The sequence below is a fragment of the Patiria miniata genome, unplaced genomic scaffold, assembly GCF_015706575.1.
Source record: "Patiria miniata isolate m_02_andy unplaced genomic scaffold, ASM1570657v1 HiC_scaffold_3, whole genome shotgun sequence".
Classification (NCBI taxonomy): domain Eukaryota; kingdom Metazoa; phylum Echinodermata; class Asteroidea; order Valvatida; family Asterinidae; genus Patiria; species Patiria miniata.
In genome coordinates, this window is record NW_024037069.1 from 8,156,993 (window position 1) to 8,175,881 (window position 18,889).

General features: G+C 40.7%; 1 pseudogene; it reads right to left on the reverse strand.

Moving 5' to 3' along the window:
- Nucleotides 1–4,881: 4,881 nt before the first annotated feature.
- LOC119736420 lies at nt 4,882–18,549 on the reverse strand (annotated as a pseudogene).
- Nucleotides 18,550–18,889: the final 340 nt, after the last annotated feature.

The following is an 18,889-nucleotide window of genomic DNA, read 5'->3' on the forward strand; positions in this document are numbered from 1 at the left end:
TAAGGTCAAGAAGGCAGACTAGCTTATAACAATTTGGTAGTTTTGTTTTTAACGTTTGCAGATGTTGTACATTACATTTAAATAATAGGGAAAAATTATTTATCACAATGACGTCATGACCAGTATAGCGTAAGTTTAACTGCGGTTAACTTCTCGGGGAACCTGGGGTGTATACATTTTTCAAGGGGGGGGGGGTGGGCACTGAATGCAAATAATATAAATTTGTCTCAATTATGGGGGGGTATTACCGGGAGCATGGACATCCCCTGGAGGCCGTGCCCCCATGCCCCGCCGTAGTTACGCCGCTGGTCATGACAATGAAGTAAAAGTGCAAAAAAAAAAGAAGCATACACAAAGAATTAATTGCATTCAATTCATACGAGCTATTCTCAAAGAAATGTTTTCTGATTTCATTTTGGCATTACGGTGTCTTGATCAGCAATGTAGAAATCGAGCAAAACAATCGTTAGTTTCAGTCATGCGCGTATTGGAGTTATTGGAACTATGATATCAATATTATGAGAATTACTTCATAAATTAACACGATATAACTATGTTTATTATTTTTTTAAATGGGGGAAATGTATATTATCCTTTGATACAAAATGCAAATATTTCTCTATGAGAGACTAGAATTCCCTCCAAATATTTTGTAGTGACCTCTTTGCCTTAAAAAGTAAAGCCTCGATTATGACGTCGGCATCTCGCCATTAAACCCAAAAGAAATAAAGTTAACGTGATTTTCAGAAAAGGGGGGAAAAGAAAATATAAAAATATGAAAATGTCCCCCACCCCCTCAACCGGTCTCGCTTTTCATCATAACGTCTACAAATGTCATGAACCTCCTACAGTTGCCGAAACAAATTGACGAATTTTTCTATGTAAATGTTTTTTTCATAATGTGGAAAATAAAATAAACCGCGTACTTTATGTTCTGTACAAATAATTTAATTTCTGTAGATTAAGTTAAATGCATATTAATTTTCGTCCCTGTTGTTATTATCGTTCGAGTGTACTTCGTGTAGTACACCTTTAAATAGTAAACAACTGAAGCCAAAAAATGAACCTTTGTACCCACGGTTCGTAGTTTTTCAACATGCGTGTAAATGTTGGCAAGAATCCAATGGATGCGTATAGACTTTATTTACGTCCTTGTACGTCATTTTATGACGTATGATAAACGCTTTTATCTTCCAGACTAATTCTTCCATCGTGAATTCCCAGGCTCATTGCACCATGGTGATGATAGACCATGAATTTATCAAGTATCATACTTTCTGACCCCACTTGTTTGCTTGATTGATAACGCAGGAGACCTAAAAGGTCCTAACGCTGCCAGCAGACTGCCATGCCACAAAGTTTATTGATCCGGTTTGGAAAACCCAGACACTGCACTGAGATGATGGCATAATGCATGCATGGCCTGGTACTGTTATTTCGCCGTGCACGGCATTTTATGTACAATATTCCAGCTCCTTGGTTTTCGTGTTGCAACAATTTTCCATATTTTTCTGCCAATGGCTTTTAGAATGATACCGTGGTCGCTGGTTGAACATGCTCTATAAAACGCCACACTGATTTCTTGTGATGTTGCATTTATTAAGTAAATGGCAACGAAAGTTATCATCAAAGCCTGTTCGGCATCCAGATGTGCTTTGGTTGTGCTTTCTTACAAGTGCAATTTTAATTGGTGCGAGCAAAAAAAAAGACATTGATCTTGATTGATGCTAATTGATGGCCCAATTGAACTGCTCCACAGTGGGCAGCTCAATGGTTTTCTGGAGTGCATCCCAGTCTCTGATTACAGTTTTATCAACATGATATATTCGAATTCTCAAAAAATATAATTTTTGGGATTTCATTTTCTGACATGGGGTCCATATATAATTAATCGACGTTTTTTTGCGAGGTGTTTCAATGACCAACGATCAAGATTTCTATTATCTGCCACGGCTAATTTACCAATAACCATTGCGCTTGACTGGCAGGTCATGTCGTATACAATGTTGCTCTTAAGTGTATGCACGCACATGGGATGCACAAACCGTGCCAGACGGGCAAAGCAGCGCAAAAGTAATTTCGGCTTTAAGGCTGAACGCGCGTCGTAGAAAATGCGGGGGGGGGGGGAGGGGAGGGGGATACCAATAGAGCTTTTTGGGGGGGGGGGGTGGGGGAGGAATCACAAAATTCTGCTTCTGCATAATCATGGAATTTTGGTGGTTTTTTATCCAGAAAATCCCAGCAAAGCAGATAAATCTAACCATTCCATTTTTTTTTAATTGTGAATATAATGGAGCATTTTGACTAAGGTGAGAATGTAGCATTTTGTCCCAAGCTGAGAAATAACCAAGTCCAATCACAATAGATAACACATAATAACATTATTCTTTGTTTACATTTGTGTTTTCGTATGGAAGCCTTCTTGGTGGGAACGAGTGGCTCTCGTTCCCATGAACCTACCTGGCTTCCATACATAGGAAAACGCGCATGTAAACAAAGCACGACGTCATTATGTCTTGGATCTATTAAGTGACAGTACATACGGTTATCGTGAGCTGAGAAAACTGCCTCACGTCTCCAAAAATACACAGAATGCAAATAATGGCGTACTGGCAGCTTGATGTGTGTGGTGTATTATGATTGTATCACTCTTGACGCGACCCAATGGAAGTTTCCATGTATTGTAACTCGCCTGTTTACAACCCAAAGTCCACTCAGTAAAGATGCACGTTCGGACGAACGGCGAGCGCCAACGAAAATGCATTGTTGTACACATAATAAAACTATCTCAAAACTCTTCATCATATGTGTTAGCAGACGGGATGAATGAATAAAAACTACCATATGCTTTTACTACGAATTTTTAAGCATTTACTTGCATATCTGTATGAATTCAAATGAAGCTTTTGCTTCATTTTTTTGGAAAGCATTTGCTTAAGACTGAAAGTATGAGATTTGTTTTTACAAATGGCGAAAATTGTCTTCATCATACAAGTTGGATTAACCGCCGTGCTGTATGCGTAATGATTTGGACCCGTTACCCACATGTAAACCCTGTGTGTATGCCAGTTCGTACATAACAGCGGCCCTACTGGGGTGGGTCCAGGACTTTTTTATCCGGACACTTGGACTTTTAAAATCAATGGGGGGGGGGGGGGGGGGTGGTTCGTACCATACTTTCAATGGGGGCGCTGTTCATATCCGACGGTTATTAACACTATATTTCAGAATAGTGTATAAATACCCCCTAACCAAGCTGGATCTGTCCGTATTTTGTCCACAGGAGGAAATTATTAACAGTTGACTTTTTTGGGGGGGGGGGGGGGGGTCAGAGCAGGGGGTGGGGTTCGCATTATTTGATTCATTTCGTGAGTATTAATTAAATTAATTAATTAATTAAAGAAAATGGCAATAAAGAAAAATGGCATGCTTAAAGCAAGAGTAGGAGCATAAAGAAATAAACTGAATGACGACACTATGAATTTAACAGAAAATTTAAGTAATGATATAAAGCCACATTTTTGTTCAGGGCTCAAAATAGTCCCTGGCGCTATGCGAGAAAAATAGAAACAAATAAATTAAATTAATGGTTTTAAAGCATTACTAGAAACACAGAGTAACTTAGATAAATAAATCAAAGAAAGAATTTAACCAACAAGGGATAATAATAGGGCTCACGAGCATGAATAGTTGTTGAAAATAAATTGTTTGATCTTAACTTTGAATGTAGGTCCAACAGTAGAAAGCAATGTTATACTCTGTCTAGTCTTTTCTTTCTATCTAGTGAATGCTGAACAGTGTAAGAATGAGTTCATTCATAAAGTTACACACTCTCTGTTCACTCCTTTAAGTGGGGTAGTGACTTCGGAGTCCAAACACGTCTCCTGGGGCTCGTCCTTGGATCCTGCAAAATATAAAGGTTCGTGATTACTTTTTATGCGTCTTGTTATTTGTTCAAATTAACGCATCATTAATTTCATGATGGAAAGTGCACGCTTTATGAGATTCTAAACAAGCACCTCAAGCCCTGGTGGTGAGGTTTTCCTTTTTCCTTTTCACTGTTATTTGTTTTGTGTGCTTAAATGACATTTCTTTGTCTTTGTTTTCATTTTCCTCTTTTTTTTTTGTCGATTTGTTTGTGTTCATTGTAAATATATTTTTTGTGAAGGTTTAATGTTACAATTTGTGTAAGAGTTTGTTTTTAATCCAACCACTTCTTTTCATGTTTGGTTGCAAATAAATATGAATAACAGGCAATATGAATAACTGGAATCATTCTCTCCAAGTTACGAAAGGAGCACGTAAAAGCTTTTTGTCTGTTGTCAACTTCTCATACCTGTATTTCCCCTGACCCTCGTCTCGTTCTGCAACTATTAAGTATAAGAGAGAATTGCAAAAGTCATTCATTACGTTCATTGATCCTGGGTTATATCACAGCGAGCTCCATTATAGATCAGTCGGTATATTGTTATATTCCCTTTAAGGTTAAAATTCTAACTTTGGTATCTCAAACAAAACTGCCAAAGTAGGCCTGTACCATGAACAGCTATACTGCCGTATTCTAAAACACGTGTTCACATGCCTCGTTTTTGGTGTGTGGACCTTTTTGTTATCATGTCAGTTCCAACAAGAGCACTGTTAAATCTTGCACAATCTTCGTTTCTGAAAATGATTTGTTATCAATAATTATTGTAATTTAACCGTAAATACATCATGCAGAATGAATTTGCGACGTGTTTGGAACCATTACTGACTTTACAACGAGCACAGTGTTACTTGAAAATTTATATCACTACCCGTATAAGTGTGCTGGGGTATTAGGCTGTCTATAAATACTAGAATACTAGAAAGTGTTTTCGTACATTGATGTCATTCTTTTGTCTAGGTTTCCTCATCGATATCTAAAACGACAATGACAATATACCACAGAATGTAGTATGAGTCCGTGAACAATACAACGTACAAAGCAACTTAGCTCCTTTAATATTTTAGAACTCCTTGGTCTGCTTTTTTAATACTCTCTTGGTTCTTTTAACTATACCTAATCAGCGGCCATCATTAACAAGACAGAGAGAGAAGATCCGGAGCATCGTTCCTGTATCATGCCTCGACACCTTGTTGTAATGCGCAAACTCAACATGACGTCGTTACAAACATTTGGCATTCAAGTTTGAAACCCAAACTGTACTTATAGCAACTCAGAAAAACGTTTAGTAAATGTATCCTGCTTCTGTGCATTTTAAGACAACAGGTTTTGCAAGGATATATATATATTGGCTACAAACTATGTATTTTATAATTAATTAATTGAGAGTGTTCACAAAAATTAAAAACAACAATTCTGCACATGCCCCAATTTACCTTGCAGACAGCAATAACCAAACCAACGATGACAGCCAATGACAGGCACAAAGCAACTGCAAGCCCAATCACAGCATTTTGAGAGCAATACGGAGTGTCTTCTACTGTAGAATAATTAAAGCCCAACTCAGCCATTACCGGTACAGCTGTGGTAGGTTGAATTGATTTAAAATCTGAAAATAATTTTTGGAAATTCGTTAAGAAATTATTTTAGGCCTAAACCGATTCGTTTGATGACAGACGTTGAATGTGTGTGGTTCAGCCGTCAAATGGAATGACTATGATACTTGTAGTGCAACCTCTTTTGAAAGCACAATATAGTACTATTATTGCTTGTTCATTGCTCTTGTACTAATTAAGCAAAGGTTACCACGGCAAACTAAATGATGTTGACATCGAATGTGTACAATAATAATGGACGAAAGATCCGACAAACAAAAATATTATCATGCATGAATAAATAAAACCATTTTGTTCAAATCTCAAATAAAGGTTAGGCCCATATCCAGGAACAGCATATTTAGATAATATTATAATATGGTATTTTTTTTTAATATTTAGATATGTGTAATATAGTAATATTATTAGTCGCATCGTCTGTAACTGTGAGAGCTGAGCTGACCCGAAATCCGGCCCGTATCCGAACTTATACCAGTCCGGGTCAATTTGACACTTTTCTGGAACAAATTCCAAACGATTTTTTCGCCAGGCTTTCCTGGGATAATGAATGTAATCCAGAGAAATGTAATTTTGACCCGGAAAATATTTTTCGAGCCTTAAACTATTGCGTCGAATGTGATCGCTATTCAGGTCATTTCGGGTCATATCTGCATGACCCAGGGCTTTTAAGAGTGTGGGTGCCCAGTGCTACAATAGGCCTTTCTTTTGTTTGTAAACATTGGCGCCATTTTATATGGGCTGCTGTAAGCGCATAATTTGAAGCCGTGGTTAGCAATATATTTTCCAAAAAAATCCTCATAACGCCACCAACACATAGTAAAAAAGTGTAATTTCAAGTATCAAATAATATTGTGGTGATTTGTAATAACTCTTTTTCATTTTTGCAGTGTTGGACCTTCCATAGTTTTACAGGCCGTAGTTGGTAAAAATGCAGTTTGCCAACCAAGAGCAGAAAGGTCTACAAAGCAATCAATATCCAGGCTCACGTGTTGTTGGGAGGGAATAGAGAGCTGTCACCGTCACGTGGCTACCATTCCTGGCGCCCAGAGCCTCCCCGTATGCTTGACATCTGTACAGCGTGTCCACATGGCTCGCTATAACTGGGATTGATGCTGAAGTGGTGAAGGTGTTCACAGAATACGCACCTAAAACACACCGCAAAGACCAAAGCTGTTATTTCTCTTGTTGAAATCTTATGGGGGAGTGGGGCACCTGAGATTCAGTCACCACTCTGTACTTACTCGGTTTTACGGTGAACCTGTCGCTGATGAGTTGTGTGTCGCCGTCACTGTACTCCAGCAGCCATCGGAGAGCCACGGCAGGCTTGGTATCCCGTACGATGCAGGTCAGCATTGGTTTCTTGATGTCGTTCGGTAACTTTGCCACGCACGCACTCTCGGAGATACGTTCAGTGCATTGAGTCACGTCGGGAAACGGCTCTTTGGGAGATACTTCACAAAATATCAACGATTTTTTTTTTGTATAAAAATCCTTTGAATAAATTAAGATAACATTTTCACACTTCATGATTTTTTTTAAAAAATAAATCTTTACTTTTTTTATGTGTTTTGGGTGCAAAACAAGTAGTACAGAAAGAGGGGACAATAACAATCAACAGTTTACCAGAGCCGTCGGATCATTATTGAAAATCGATCACTATTACGTACTTGAATTGAAATAAATTGAATGGAAATCCCCAGCCAAGCACAGCTTTTTCAGGATATTTGTCTAACGTTGGCTTCTAAACCCGGCTGTATGCTAAGAAAATATTGTCATTTCCTTTAAACGTTTCCGCCCTTTAGAAAATTGGTTTAAACCTGTGTTGGACAAAACATACAACTTCTCTCCAACGTATGAATTCAATAGTATCTACTAATCGCCAACCCACTCACCTCTGACACGCTTAGTCACGTGCCCATCAACCATCACTTTCCACCTCGGCTTGACCCTACAGTAGTAGGTCCCTTCATCTGAGTCAGTGACGTTCTGAATGACCAGAGAGAAGTTTCTGTCGATGTCATACACGCCCTCCGGGATGCTGTTTTGTGGAGCGACGTTCCCTAGGAAGTAGGAGATCAAGATGTTTTCATTTCGTACTTGGGGAAGTACCAGTACATGGCGTCGATCTGATCCAGTGGGATTCGTCCGGATGCGACGGGAGGGCAGGACAGGATGCCACGGTTGCCTCGCTCCAAAAAGATAGTTCTATCGTCGTTACTTCTTGCTTGGATGCGAACAACCACCACAGAAATGACTTCAACAGGGAAAGAATGGATCTCATTAGAAACTATAAGTCATGAAATTCTTGAGAATTATGTTGATGGACATTAACGGAACTAATGTTTAAAGCAAAGAGTACTTGTTGTTTTTACATTTAAATATAGTCGGTGTCCAACACAGCTCGTATAATAGGGCAGTCTGGGAACACGTAATATCACCCCATAAGACTCCCATTTGACTAGCCTTGTTCAATGCGGTCTCTCGGCTTTTTGTCGAAGGGAGATAATCGGGCCCTGCACCCACAATCAACGCGTCTACGTGCGCGTACCACCGACCCTTGTCCGTGCGTGTACCGTACCACCGACCCTTGTCCGTACGAACGGTTTGGTACTAACACAACCAGCAAGCACAAACACGTGAGTACGGACTGTACGCATGGTGTAATAAGGCAGTAAATGTAGACCTACTATGTTCTGTGTGTGGGTGTATGTACGTACGTGTGGGGGATATACGCGCCGCGTGGCCTGTCGAACGACCGCCTTGTTGGGTCTGCAACTTCCGGGTTTAATGTCTTTCTTTACTTTTTCGTCCAGTTTTGGAAACAAATGGGCGGGCTTCAGGTATGCGGGTATGCCGTGATGATTATGTAGGTTCGTCTTGGACCAATCACATGAAACAACCTTCCCAATAGTATGATTAATTCATTTTTAAGCTGACCAATCGTAAGCTTCACAAGAATCATGTGACGTCGCGCGGCATGCATAATGCATTAGTCATCATGGCGTCTTCCATGTCTTTTTAGCGAGAGCGAAATGTTCGTCACTTTTTCAACAATTTGACATTGATTCGAGTTTTTCGGCTCGTGTAATGAATCCATTTGAGTGAGCAACGATCGTCTAATGACAGCATTACCTGCAGAATTCGTTGGAGCCTTCAATACTGCTTCGGACAGACTGGGACTGAACGACTTTCACCCACAGCAACGGGCAGCCATTGCAGCGTTTCTTCGCGGATGCGACGTGTTTGTTAGCCTATCGCGGGCTGACCAATGAGAATTCAGTATATACGCGGGGGTGGTACCTCATTACCGTAATAGGTTTTGCTGGGTCAACTCAAAACCATCAAGGCGTTGGGTTACGCGGACTGGCTCATGCATGTACATGTACATTGTACATGTACATGTACATTGTACATGTACAGTACTGTGTGTGCATGGCTGTTGTACGAGTACGTGTGTGATGTACGTGCGTACGTACATGTACATGTACAAGCATAGCCTTGCTGTATGACACAAGTTACTTTCTCACTAGCAGCGTACGGGCATCGATATGTGCACGCAATTATGCCTTGCCAAGTTGATTAGGGATTTTCTTATCGGCGATTTTTTTTTATCGGCGAATCGATAAGCCCAACGCCTTGGTCAAGGCTACCATTTGACTGAAAGGGTTAGAAAATGGAAGTTAAATTGTATGGTGACAGTCCCAGATTAATACATGATTGTAACAAATTTTTAATCTAGTTTAGTTTTACACTTAAGCGATGGAACAACTGCAGGGTCTAGTTTTAAGGTTCAGACAAATACAAATAAATTTCTTGACGGGTTTAAAATACATTTTGTGCACCTGAGCTTTAATTAAGGAAATGTTTGATCCTTGTGCTTAAAAATACAAAATGTATTGTAATAAACAATGTAATATGAAAACTAGCAAAACTGTTTGCCGCTAGCAGAGAGGTTTTCTTTCGGGAAGGGGGCTGAGTCCTTTTCCCATCTCTGTCTAGTTGATTGACTAAGGGTGGAGGGGCCTGGTAACAAGGCTACTAGAACACCCTCTAAGATATACCTGAAACCGAAATGTCTATTGCATCCATTCCACTGCTCTGAGTCAAAGCAACTCCTGACGATACATTCTCTCCACAACAATGTTCATACCGTTGAAAAAAAAAGGACCTGACATACAGGGTGAGTAAAAAAAGCGGAACCTAAACCACTAAAATTATATTTCATATTTCAATGTATAGCTTTAAAAACAATGACCCTAAAACCTCTTTCGTCCAAAATGCGATTTCAAGAATCGTCGTCACTATTGTCTTCAAACATCACCAGCGATAAAACCTCAGTAAAGATATTGTGTATTATCGTTGTTGACAGTTGTTGAAAACCATTTGCCATTTTTTTGCTGCTTCTAAAGGCCCCCCCCCCAAAAAAAAGTCGGTCTCTGGTCAGACCAAAGTTCCAGAATTAATGTGGCGACACGGGTTTTTTTTTTTAAGCATGGATTGTACATACAAGTTGGATACTATTTTTTGCTTTGTTTGTGTCCTCATATACATTGGTGTCCTCCATAATTTGCCTTGGTGCCCTCCATCATTTGCCTTGGTGCGGTTGCCCCATTCCTTGGTAAAAAAAATTGAAAAGTTGCGGAAATAGAGAACGCTATTGCAGCTACCGCGGACAATTTGAAGAAAAAAAGAAGGTTGACGCGCATGATTAAAATCGATGCGCGCGCTGACCAGAGACCTGACCGACTATTGATTTGTTTTGGCCTAATAGTCAGAATACACAATTTTTTTTGTTTTTGGAAAAACAGGTTTAAGGGTCATTGCGTTGAAATGGTGTATGCTTTGAATGAAATGAGCAATTTCAGTAATTGTATTCATCTAAAAGTAGCTGATGAAATTGGCTTCCCAGTCATTATTATTATTGGTGCTATTTATTTTTTTAGATATGAAATTCAACTTTGGGGGCTAAAGTTCCGCGGTTCCGTACAAACCACTCATTAGTCGCAATAATCTCCTTGTACGCCTCCATACAAAAAGAATTACCTGATTTGTTTCAAAAATGCGGCTCAAATTTTGAGTGCAAACGTAACTTCAGTATGCGGACATTCGTATGGCTAGCTGACTGAAGTGAGTAAGGCCAAAAAAAAAAGTCTCCGGTTTCTGGTATGCGCGCGTCGCCGTAGCCATGCGCGTCGGCAAAATGAAAAAGTTTTTTTTTTTCAATGAAAGATGTTGTCTCAAAACCGCCAAACTCGCTGGTTTGACTGGAATTCTGCTGCTGCACAATTTTAACGTGTTTTTAGATTGGGTTATGGTCGAGAATAAGCTTTATGTGACCTCTCTGGACTCCCATATATTTGCACTAAGTTTAGTCGGGCACCATTTGCAGTCATCAGCCGACATTTGAAGCAAACACAATCAGGTAAAAAAAAAAAAGCCGCGTCACCGCACCACTTTTTGGGCAAGCTCCATACCAGAAACCAGAGACTTTTTTTTTAGCCTAATAGATGCCATTTACCTACAACCATCCACAGGTCTGCTTTGTGTGCTTGAATCATGGTGTAAAACATCACCGCTGGAAAGGGAAAAAGTAATACTTCAAATAAGGCAACGATAATTTGCAGATTTTGCTCATGTTAAAAGCCACTACTACTCTCTAGCACTCATAGTCGTTACCAGCGTGGGTATAAGGGGTATTTAACCCCGCCCCACCCCCCCCCCCCAAAATATATTTTGTAAAGACTGCCCTTTTCCATTCCAGTGCACTTTTTCCATCAGCTCCCCCTCCCCCAATATTTGTAACGAGTGGCCCCCCTTTTTTTAATGAGCCCCCTTTTTCCACGAAAAAGTGCCCTTTAAAAAAGTATAAAGAGTCATGCCCTTATTGTAACAGCACCCGTTACGAGCGCCTCTTTATACATTTCGCACATGTGCCGCACTGAACAGGGCCATATATTGTACGTCAAAGGTTTTGAACAGCGCCCCCATCTAAAAATAGTATTGCATGGGGCAGAGGGTTTTCGCTCATACCCCCGCCCTGCAAAAGGACGCTGGGATACGCTGATGAGCTTCACAGAATCCTGTGAAGGAAGTGGCCTATAACCTATGTATAAAGCATCTGGCTGCAGCTGTTCAAGACCGCAGTTAGACAATGTGCGTAAATGCTATGCGAAAACTTCCCATAGAAATGCCGGATGTGATTTCTGTTTCATTGCGGACCGGTGGACAAAATGTTTGTCCACATGGAGCAAACCCTCTAAACTGGAATAAAAGAGTGCTGAATCAGTCTTAACGGCCGTTTCAAACCTTGCAGAGTCATGGCCGTGATGACGCGCAGGTTACAGGTCACGCAAATCTAACCAATCAGAGCGTGAATTCATCACAGTATCCCAGCGTCCTGTTTGCAGGGCGGTGGTACGAGCGAACGCAGGGTTCTGCGTGTAGTATTCCAATCATAGACATCGGAAGCAAGGCTATACGCAGTATTTTTGTATTAAATCGTTATTTTATTTAAAAGAAAAAAAAATAAAGGACATTTTATAACATCTGCATGTGCGAATAAAGTGCATGTGTTTTGTGTAATACTAGTCGATTTAGCACATTTGTGTTAAATCTAGCAGAATTCTGAAATACCTCTAGCAGAATTTTACGGTTACCATCTGATCACCCTGTATCCAATTTCTATACCACAATTAATTGCGTCGAACTGGCTGAAGAGCGGCAAATTAAGAGACACATTTCCCCAAAAGAGCCTTCCTCTTCTTCCAAGTTCTGCGCCAATATTGTTGAAGACTAATAGGCACATCTGCACATTGTTGGGTGTGCAACTTGTGGAAGGAGTGCACAGCCTACTATATTGACATCGGAGACCCATTAGTTAACATCTGCTTAAACTTTGAAGGGTTGCAACCTCTACAATAGATTCGGGAAGCTTGTTCCATTGACTCACAGTGCGCGGAAAGAAAGACAACTGGTAATATTCTCTCAGGCAGGATGGGATTCTGTAAGCTTGTGAATTTTCTGTTCGGGTAGGAGCATCTGAATTCTTGGACTCAATTGGCATATTTTGACGGCCGCCAAACCACGGGGAATTGTGTAGAACATCGTGAGTCTTCTTATTCTATGCCTTTCTTCAAGGTTTGCCACTGAAGAGATTTCAGCATTGCTCCAACACTTGAGGTCTGATGATAGCGATTCAAAACAAATCTTGCTGCACGCCTCTGCGCCATTTCCACTTGCCTACTAGGATTTTGTTGTGTATACGGATCCCAGACTACTGGACTGTATTCAATAAGAGGCCTTACATGTCTTACACTGATAACGACACGAAAAACGTATTCGTACTCTGTCATGTTCGACATAATGAAAAGTTTGGGGCCCAAACGCGCAAAAGATCAATATGTGTGAGAGAGCTCCACAGCTTGCCCAATTGACTTGCGATTTTTATACCACACGCAACACTCTGGCCATTACCACACGGCGGAGACACTGTTAAGATCCTCCATTTCCAATAATAGGTACATTTAATATGCAAACTGAGGGACACGTCCATCCTTATACACATTACATCTATCAAGCATGCAGCCTTTATGTAACTTTTTTTGGAATTGCAACGATCCTTTCACATATATTTTGTCAGAAACCACGAGTGTTGAAACACATTAATAATGCATAACATTACATTGTAAAATGAACAAGAATAAAAAAACTAGACTAAGATAAATGAACAGTTAATAAAAAACAAACATTCACTGCCGATGGCAAGTTGGTGCATAAAGTAAAGCTTCGACAAGTCCATGAACATGTCACAAAAGTGAACATTAAAGCCTGAAAATACACGTCAAACTTAAACGAAATCATAATGGTCATCATATACAATCACGTACATACCGGATGATAATACACGGCAGGGTGATTCTCTTAACACCCCCGAGTCAGTGGAACGGCCCAACACTACAATGCGGGCTTAAGACTGACCTCTTCCAAAAATCCAGTAATGGGGGAAACTTTGACGAAAAAATTATCAGTGGTCTCTTTACCAATAAAATCGAGCCTAATATATGAATGGAAAGAGCCTGAGAACATTATCCTCTTTACAAAACCGCTACCTCCAGTGTGATGTGACATTGGGTTCTCGAGATACGTTGAGATAACTAACCGAAGGTCTCTCACAAACGGTCATTGTTCTGCTCCATAGGCAATTGCCTTATACCCCACATTTTCAAGAAAAAAATGATCAGTGGTTTTTCTGCTTTACTAAGCCAGACACAAAAAAACTTAAAGCCAGAAGAATGAATTTTCATAATCTGCAACCCCCAGATTTGTGCGACCGTGCGTTCTGAAGATACAAGGAATTTAGTGTAACAAATCTTTGTGGTCATTTCCCACGATAAAGCTTGTGTGGACATTTCCGGTTGAGCAGATGTGGGCTACTTTTCATTAGGCCCCCCCCAAAAAGTCTCCGGTTTCTGGTATGCGCGCGTGTCGCCGTAGCCATGCGCGTCGGTCGGCAAAATGAAAAAGTATTTTTTTTCAATGAAAGATGATGTCTCAAAACCGCCAAACTCACTGGTTTGACTGGAAACCTGCTGCTGCACAATTTAAACGTGTTTTTAGATTGGGTTATGGTCGAGGATAAGCTTTATGTGGCCTCTCTGGACTCCCATATATTTGCACTAAGTTTAGTCGGGCACCATTTGCAGTCATCAGCCGACATTTGAAGCAAAAAAAATCAGGTAAAAAAAAAGAAAAAAGCCGCGTCGCCTCACCACTTTTTGGGCAAGCTCCATACCAGAAACCGGAGACTTTTTTTGGGCCTTATGTGTAAATAAGCGGGTTTTTTGTCTTTTCTCTGGAACGGTAAGACATTAGCTTGGTTTCCTTTCAAACAGATGTTTAAAAAAGGATAAGTAAACAACCCAAAAAATGAAATTTTCGGGGATTTCAGGACCTAGTGCCCCTTTAAACTCGGTCAATTGTTTTGATAAACTTCACGGCTCTCTCCAGTTTTTGTTCATTTTGTGTAAAATTGCTTTTATTTTGCTTATAGACCGGGAGCCGGGGGGGGGGGGGGTCAGCCTAGCTGGAAAGTTAACCAATTTTCATGTGTGCAGAAATGTTCCACATGCATACCAATGTAAGGAAATGGACGTCTGCCGGGCACACTGTGGTGGGTATGGTCAGGAGGGCCATGAGAAAGGGGCCACAAAATTGAGCTAGATCAGCTGGTGAGTTAACCCAATGAAACCTACTGGAAAATGTTGGGCCTAGTCCCAGGTATCATGAATGGCCACTGCCAGACATTTTCAGTGGTGGAAAGTGCCCGCCAGACATGAAAAACCTGTATAGGAGGGGGCGTGGCCATAACCCCCTCCCATTCCTTTTCGCTGATACAGTTGCAACACCACGGTATAGAAAAATGTAAACCGGTTTTTATAAGTGCTTTAATGTTTGAAGAATACACAAATATAACTTACGAGTAATTTAAGATCTGACTAATTAACTTAAGAGCGATGCCAATATTATGGAGGGGGCGGAGCCACCACCCCCTCCAAGCATATTTTCGTTAATATCATCACAACGCATTCTATTAATCCTGTCAAGTTTTCCTGGCATGTTTGCCGATGCCTTTTGGCTATTTTGTACCCATTTCTAAAAGAAAAAGAACACTGTTCTCATCAAATGTCTATTTCCCGAAACAAATAGGCTATTGACCAGGTTAGCAGTACATGTACATTAGATTACACGTGCTGGAGTCGGAGCTTATAGAAGAGGGTACGGATAGTAAACACTTAAAAACTTACAAAAACAGATTTTTTGCACCATTTCCCCTGTTCAGTTATGCTTTAAAATACATTTGGGCACAAGGTAAAACATTCTCACGTTATAACACTTGTTATTTTACCCTTTTGTGGGCGTGGCCTAAATATGTAAATCAGGGTGTGATTAAGAGCACTCTGATTCAAACGAGGTCAATTTGTAATTTTGCTGACAAATGACAGTGGTACTGGTATGTATATAAAGAAACATGTGCCATGGGGGACACACGGGCATGTAGGGATGGATGGAGAAACATATGAGAGAGATAAAGAGTAAGGAGGGGGAGATACATAGGGTATTATGCTTGGGTAAGAATAGTTTCTGCTGTACTGACAATCTTCCACTCGCCATAATTTCAGCTAGGGCCCTCCTTTGACTTTATGCTGCGCTCGCGCTCTTATCTCTTGAACTTTGGCCTTGCTCGTTGTGAACACACAAACCTCTTGACCGCGCACGTAATGAGCATGAGTGTACACATGTACGTTTGCGCGTGCATATGGAAAGCCAATGAGGCGTTTAATGTGATCACCGAATCGGTAGTTACGTACTTAGACGCTATAACGGAGCAGTGAAATTCATGCACCCCCAAAACATGGCATTTTCACCGTTGTGCTTCTCAAAAAATATGCTCGGTATAATTTAAATGTTATATTCTAACTGAAGAAGAAATTCTAAACTTAATGTCAGTGAAAAAAATCGCCGTCATCGATGCCGAAACCTTAATACTGGAAGTCTGGAAGAAATCGTTCGAAAACTTCCTCAAATGTACGTATTTATCCCAATTCCTAGGAAATTATCCCAGTTAATTTATTTCACGAGTAGTTGAACACTTATATCATCTATATATTCCGAATTTCAGCTTAATATGTTGTTGCGGACACTAGTGTGGCAACGTGAACCCTCTCCGTGGAGGTGTCGAAGACGATGAAAAAAAATATTTGTCTATCCAACCCATGTGCATTGTTCAGCAAAGCGCCGTAGGTGCTACGGCTGACCGATTTCGGCCCAGCACACGGCAGGCATATGAGCATATTCATTAGCGTCACTGGGCGTGACATAGTGAGGGTCTCGATATCGACCAATGGAAGTCGGCACAAAGGGTGATATTTATTAACTAACAACTCGTGAAGGAGGCTTTCATCCCATTGTTCACTGCACACCGTTATGGATATGAACCTCATTAATATTCGTGAGGCTTGAGAAGATTGATAGATATTGCGCACGCCAGTGTTACTACTTTCGAAATTGCACGTAGCGAGGCCTATTTTTCCGATTTCAACGAGAAGGGATGAACATATCACAATGACTTTTCAAAAATCACAACTGGAGAAGTTAATTTTCAAAGATTTTACCCGCCAATGTGACCATGTCTGTGTACATGTAGTTGCATTCAAAATAAAGTGTTATGTAACCTTTAGAAATCGCCCTTCGGAACCATGGCTGTATAAGGAGGCAAAGCCTCGCATTACTAGGCAAATCGGTCTTAAACCACAAATATTCACCAGTTTGCACAGTCTTTTTAAATTCTTTTGGTACTTAAAGTAATCAAAGGAAAATATTGAATATTGCTTAAAAAAAACCACAAATCAAATTTCCAAATAGGACTACAGCCACAACAGTAACCAGTGTATCGACTAAATAGTCTCTGCACATTCGCAATGGCCACATTAATGCACAGTTTCATAACAAATAATTTTTAGTAAAAATTGCTCTGGTTCTTACAAGTCAGTGATATCATGGAGCTTGGAACTGATAAATTAGTGTGATAAGTGCAAAATGACTAGACGCAACACAACCACAGCTGATTGCAAAACTGATCACACGGTCGCAAAAGTCCATCACCGATGGCAAATGTCCATCACCGATCGCAAAGTCCAGCACCGATTAAATGCCTCTTTGGTGTTTTTGCTTTGCAAAGAGGCATTTAATCCGGAGATTCACTTTTGCAATCCATGATACTTTGCAATCTTTGCTATCGGTGACGGTCTTTTGCGATCGGCGATCAAAGTTGCGATCACCGGTCGTTGATCACAGGTCGCAAAAGTCCATCACCGATTGCAAAAGTCAATCACCGATTCAAAGTTGATCACTAGCATTGGCGTAGCCGGGGGGGGGGGTATTTCCCCCAATATTTTGTAAAAACTGCCTTTTTCCATTCAAATGCCTTTTTTTCCAACGGGCTTACCCCCCAATAATTTGTAAAGAGTGCCCTTTTTTTACGAAGTGCCCTTTTTTTCTGAACAAGTGCCCTTTTCAAAAAAGAAGTCGAGCCCTTTTTGTGGCATTTGCCGTTTTGGGAGCCTTTTTCATGATTTCGCCCTGAAAAGCACCATATTGGCCTTTGTGTGCATAATTGTCGGTTTTGAACAGCGCCCCCATCGACAGATGGTACCAGCCCACCCCCCCCCCCCCCCTGCTCTTTTTTTGATTTTACGGAGGCCAAGTGTCCGGAGAAAAAACCTGTCTACATTTCACAACGGATGTGCAACTGGCCTTATCAAAAAGAATACCCCCCCAATAAAAATGACCGTGCTTCGCGCCTGACTGGTCTTGCAAATCCACTACCTGACTGCAAATGTCCAACACCGATGGCGAAAGTCCTTCACCGATCACAAAATTCCATCACCTGTCACAGTTGATCACCAGGGGGCAAAAGTGTACCACCGATCGTGAATATGCATCACCCATTGCGAAAGTGAATCACCCATTAGTTGATCACATTAAATGCCTCTTTGGCTTTCCATACGCATGTACAAACATACGCGGCATGCAGCATATGGCCCAGTGGCTTATTGTGCCAATGGATCAAATAGCTTACTTTATGGGAAGGAAATTCAATGAGAAAACCCATGCAGCCAATTTATTAGGCCGAAATATTGCAATGCCGAGTATGCATGTCATCATTTTTCCAATTTATTTGTGCCGATTCACATTCGCATGACCCAATTAGCACAGAGTTTACTTTGACATAGAATACGGCTATACGTTATCAGGGCTCAATTTTAGTAAAGAACAGACAAAATATAAGGCAATGACACAACATTTCAATTTTATGATTGCTTGTAAAGATTTTAGAATATATTTTATAAGAAACATACAATTAAATAAGTAAACTAACTAGTGATTTTACCCGTAATCCGGACAACACTAACTCGAATCTGGAGCCTGGGGTTTCCCGGAGCAAGCCATGATGATCCTGATCACGGGGCATGCAACTCCCGCGCAAAACAATGTTTGCTTAGACTAGACTTGAAGACAAGTCGTACCGGGACGCGAATTTTTAAGCTCAGGCAACAGAGCTTCAGGCTACAAGTCACTTTGGTGTCGGTCGGTCGGTCTGTCGGTCCCCCACAAAAATTGACCTAAAAAACCCTAATTAATAAGGGAATAACAGTGTGAGGAGCCGGTCTTCACTGCGTGAAAATGACCGGGTTTGGGGGTGACAGCTGTCAATTAGGTCCATTAACAGCGGTCACCCAAAAGAGCTATATTAAACTACTAGAGCGCTAACTAGTCATTCTGCGCGCGG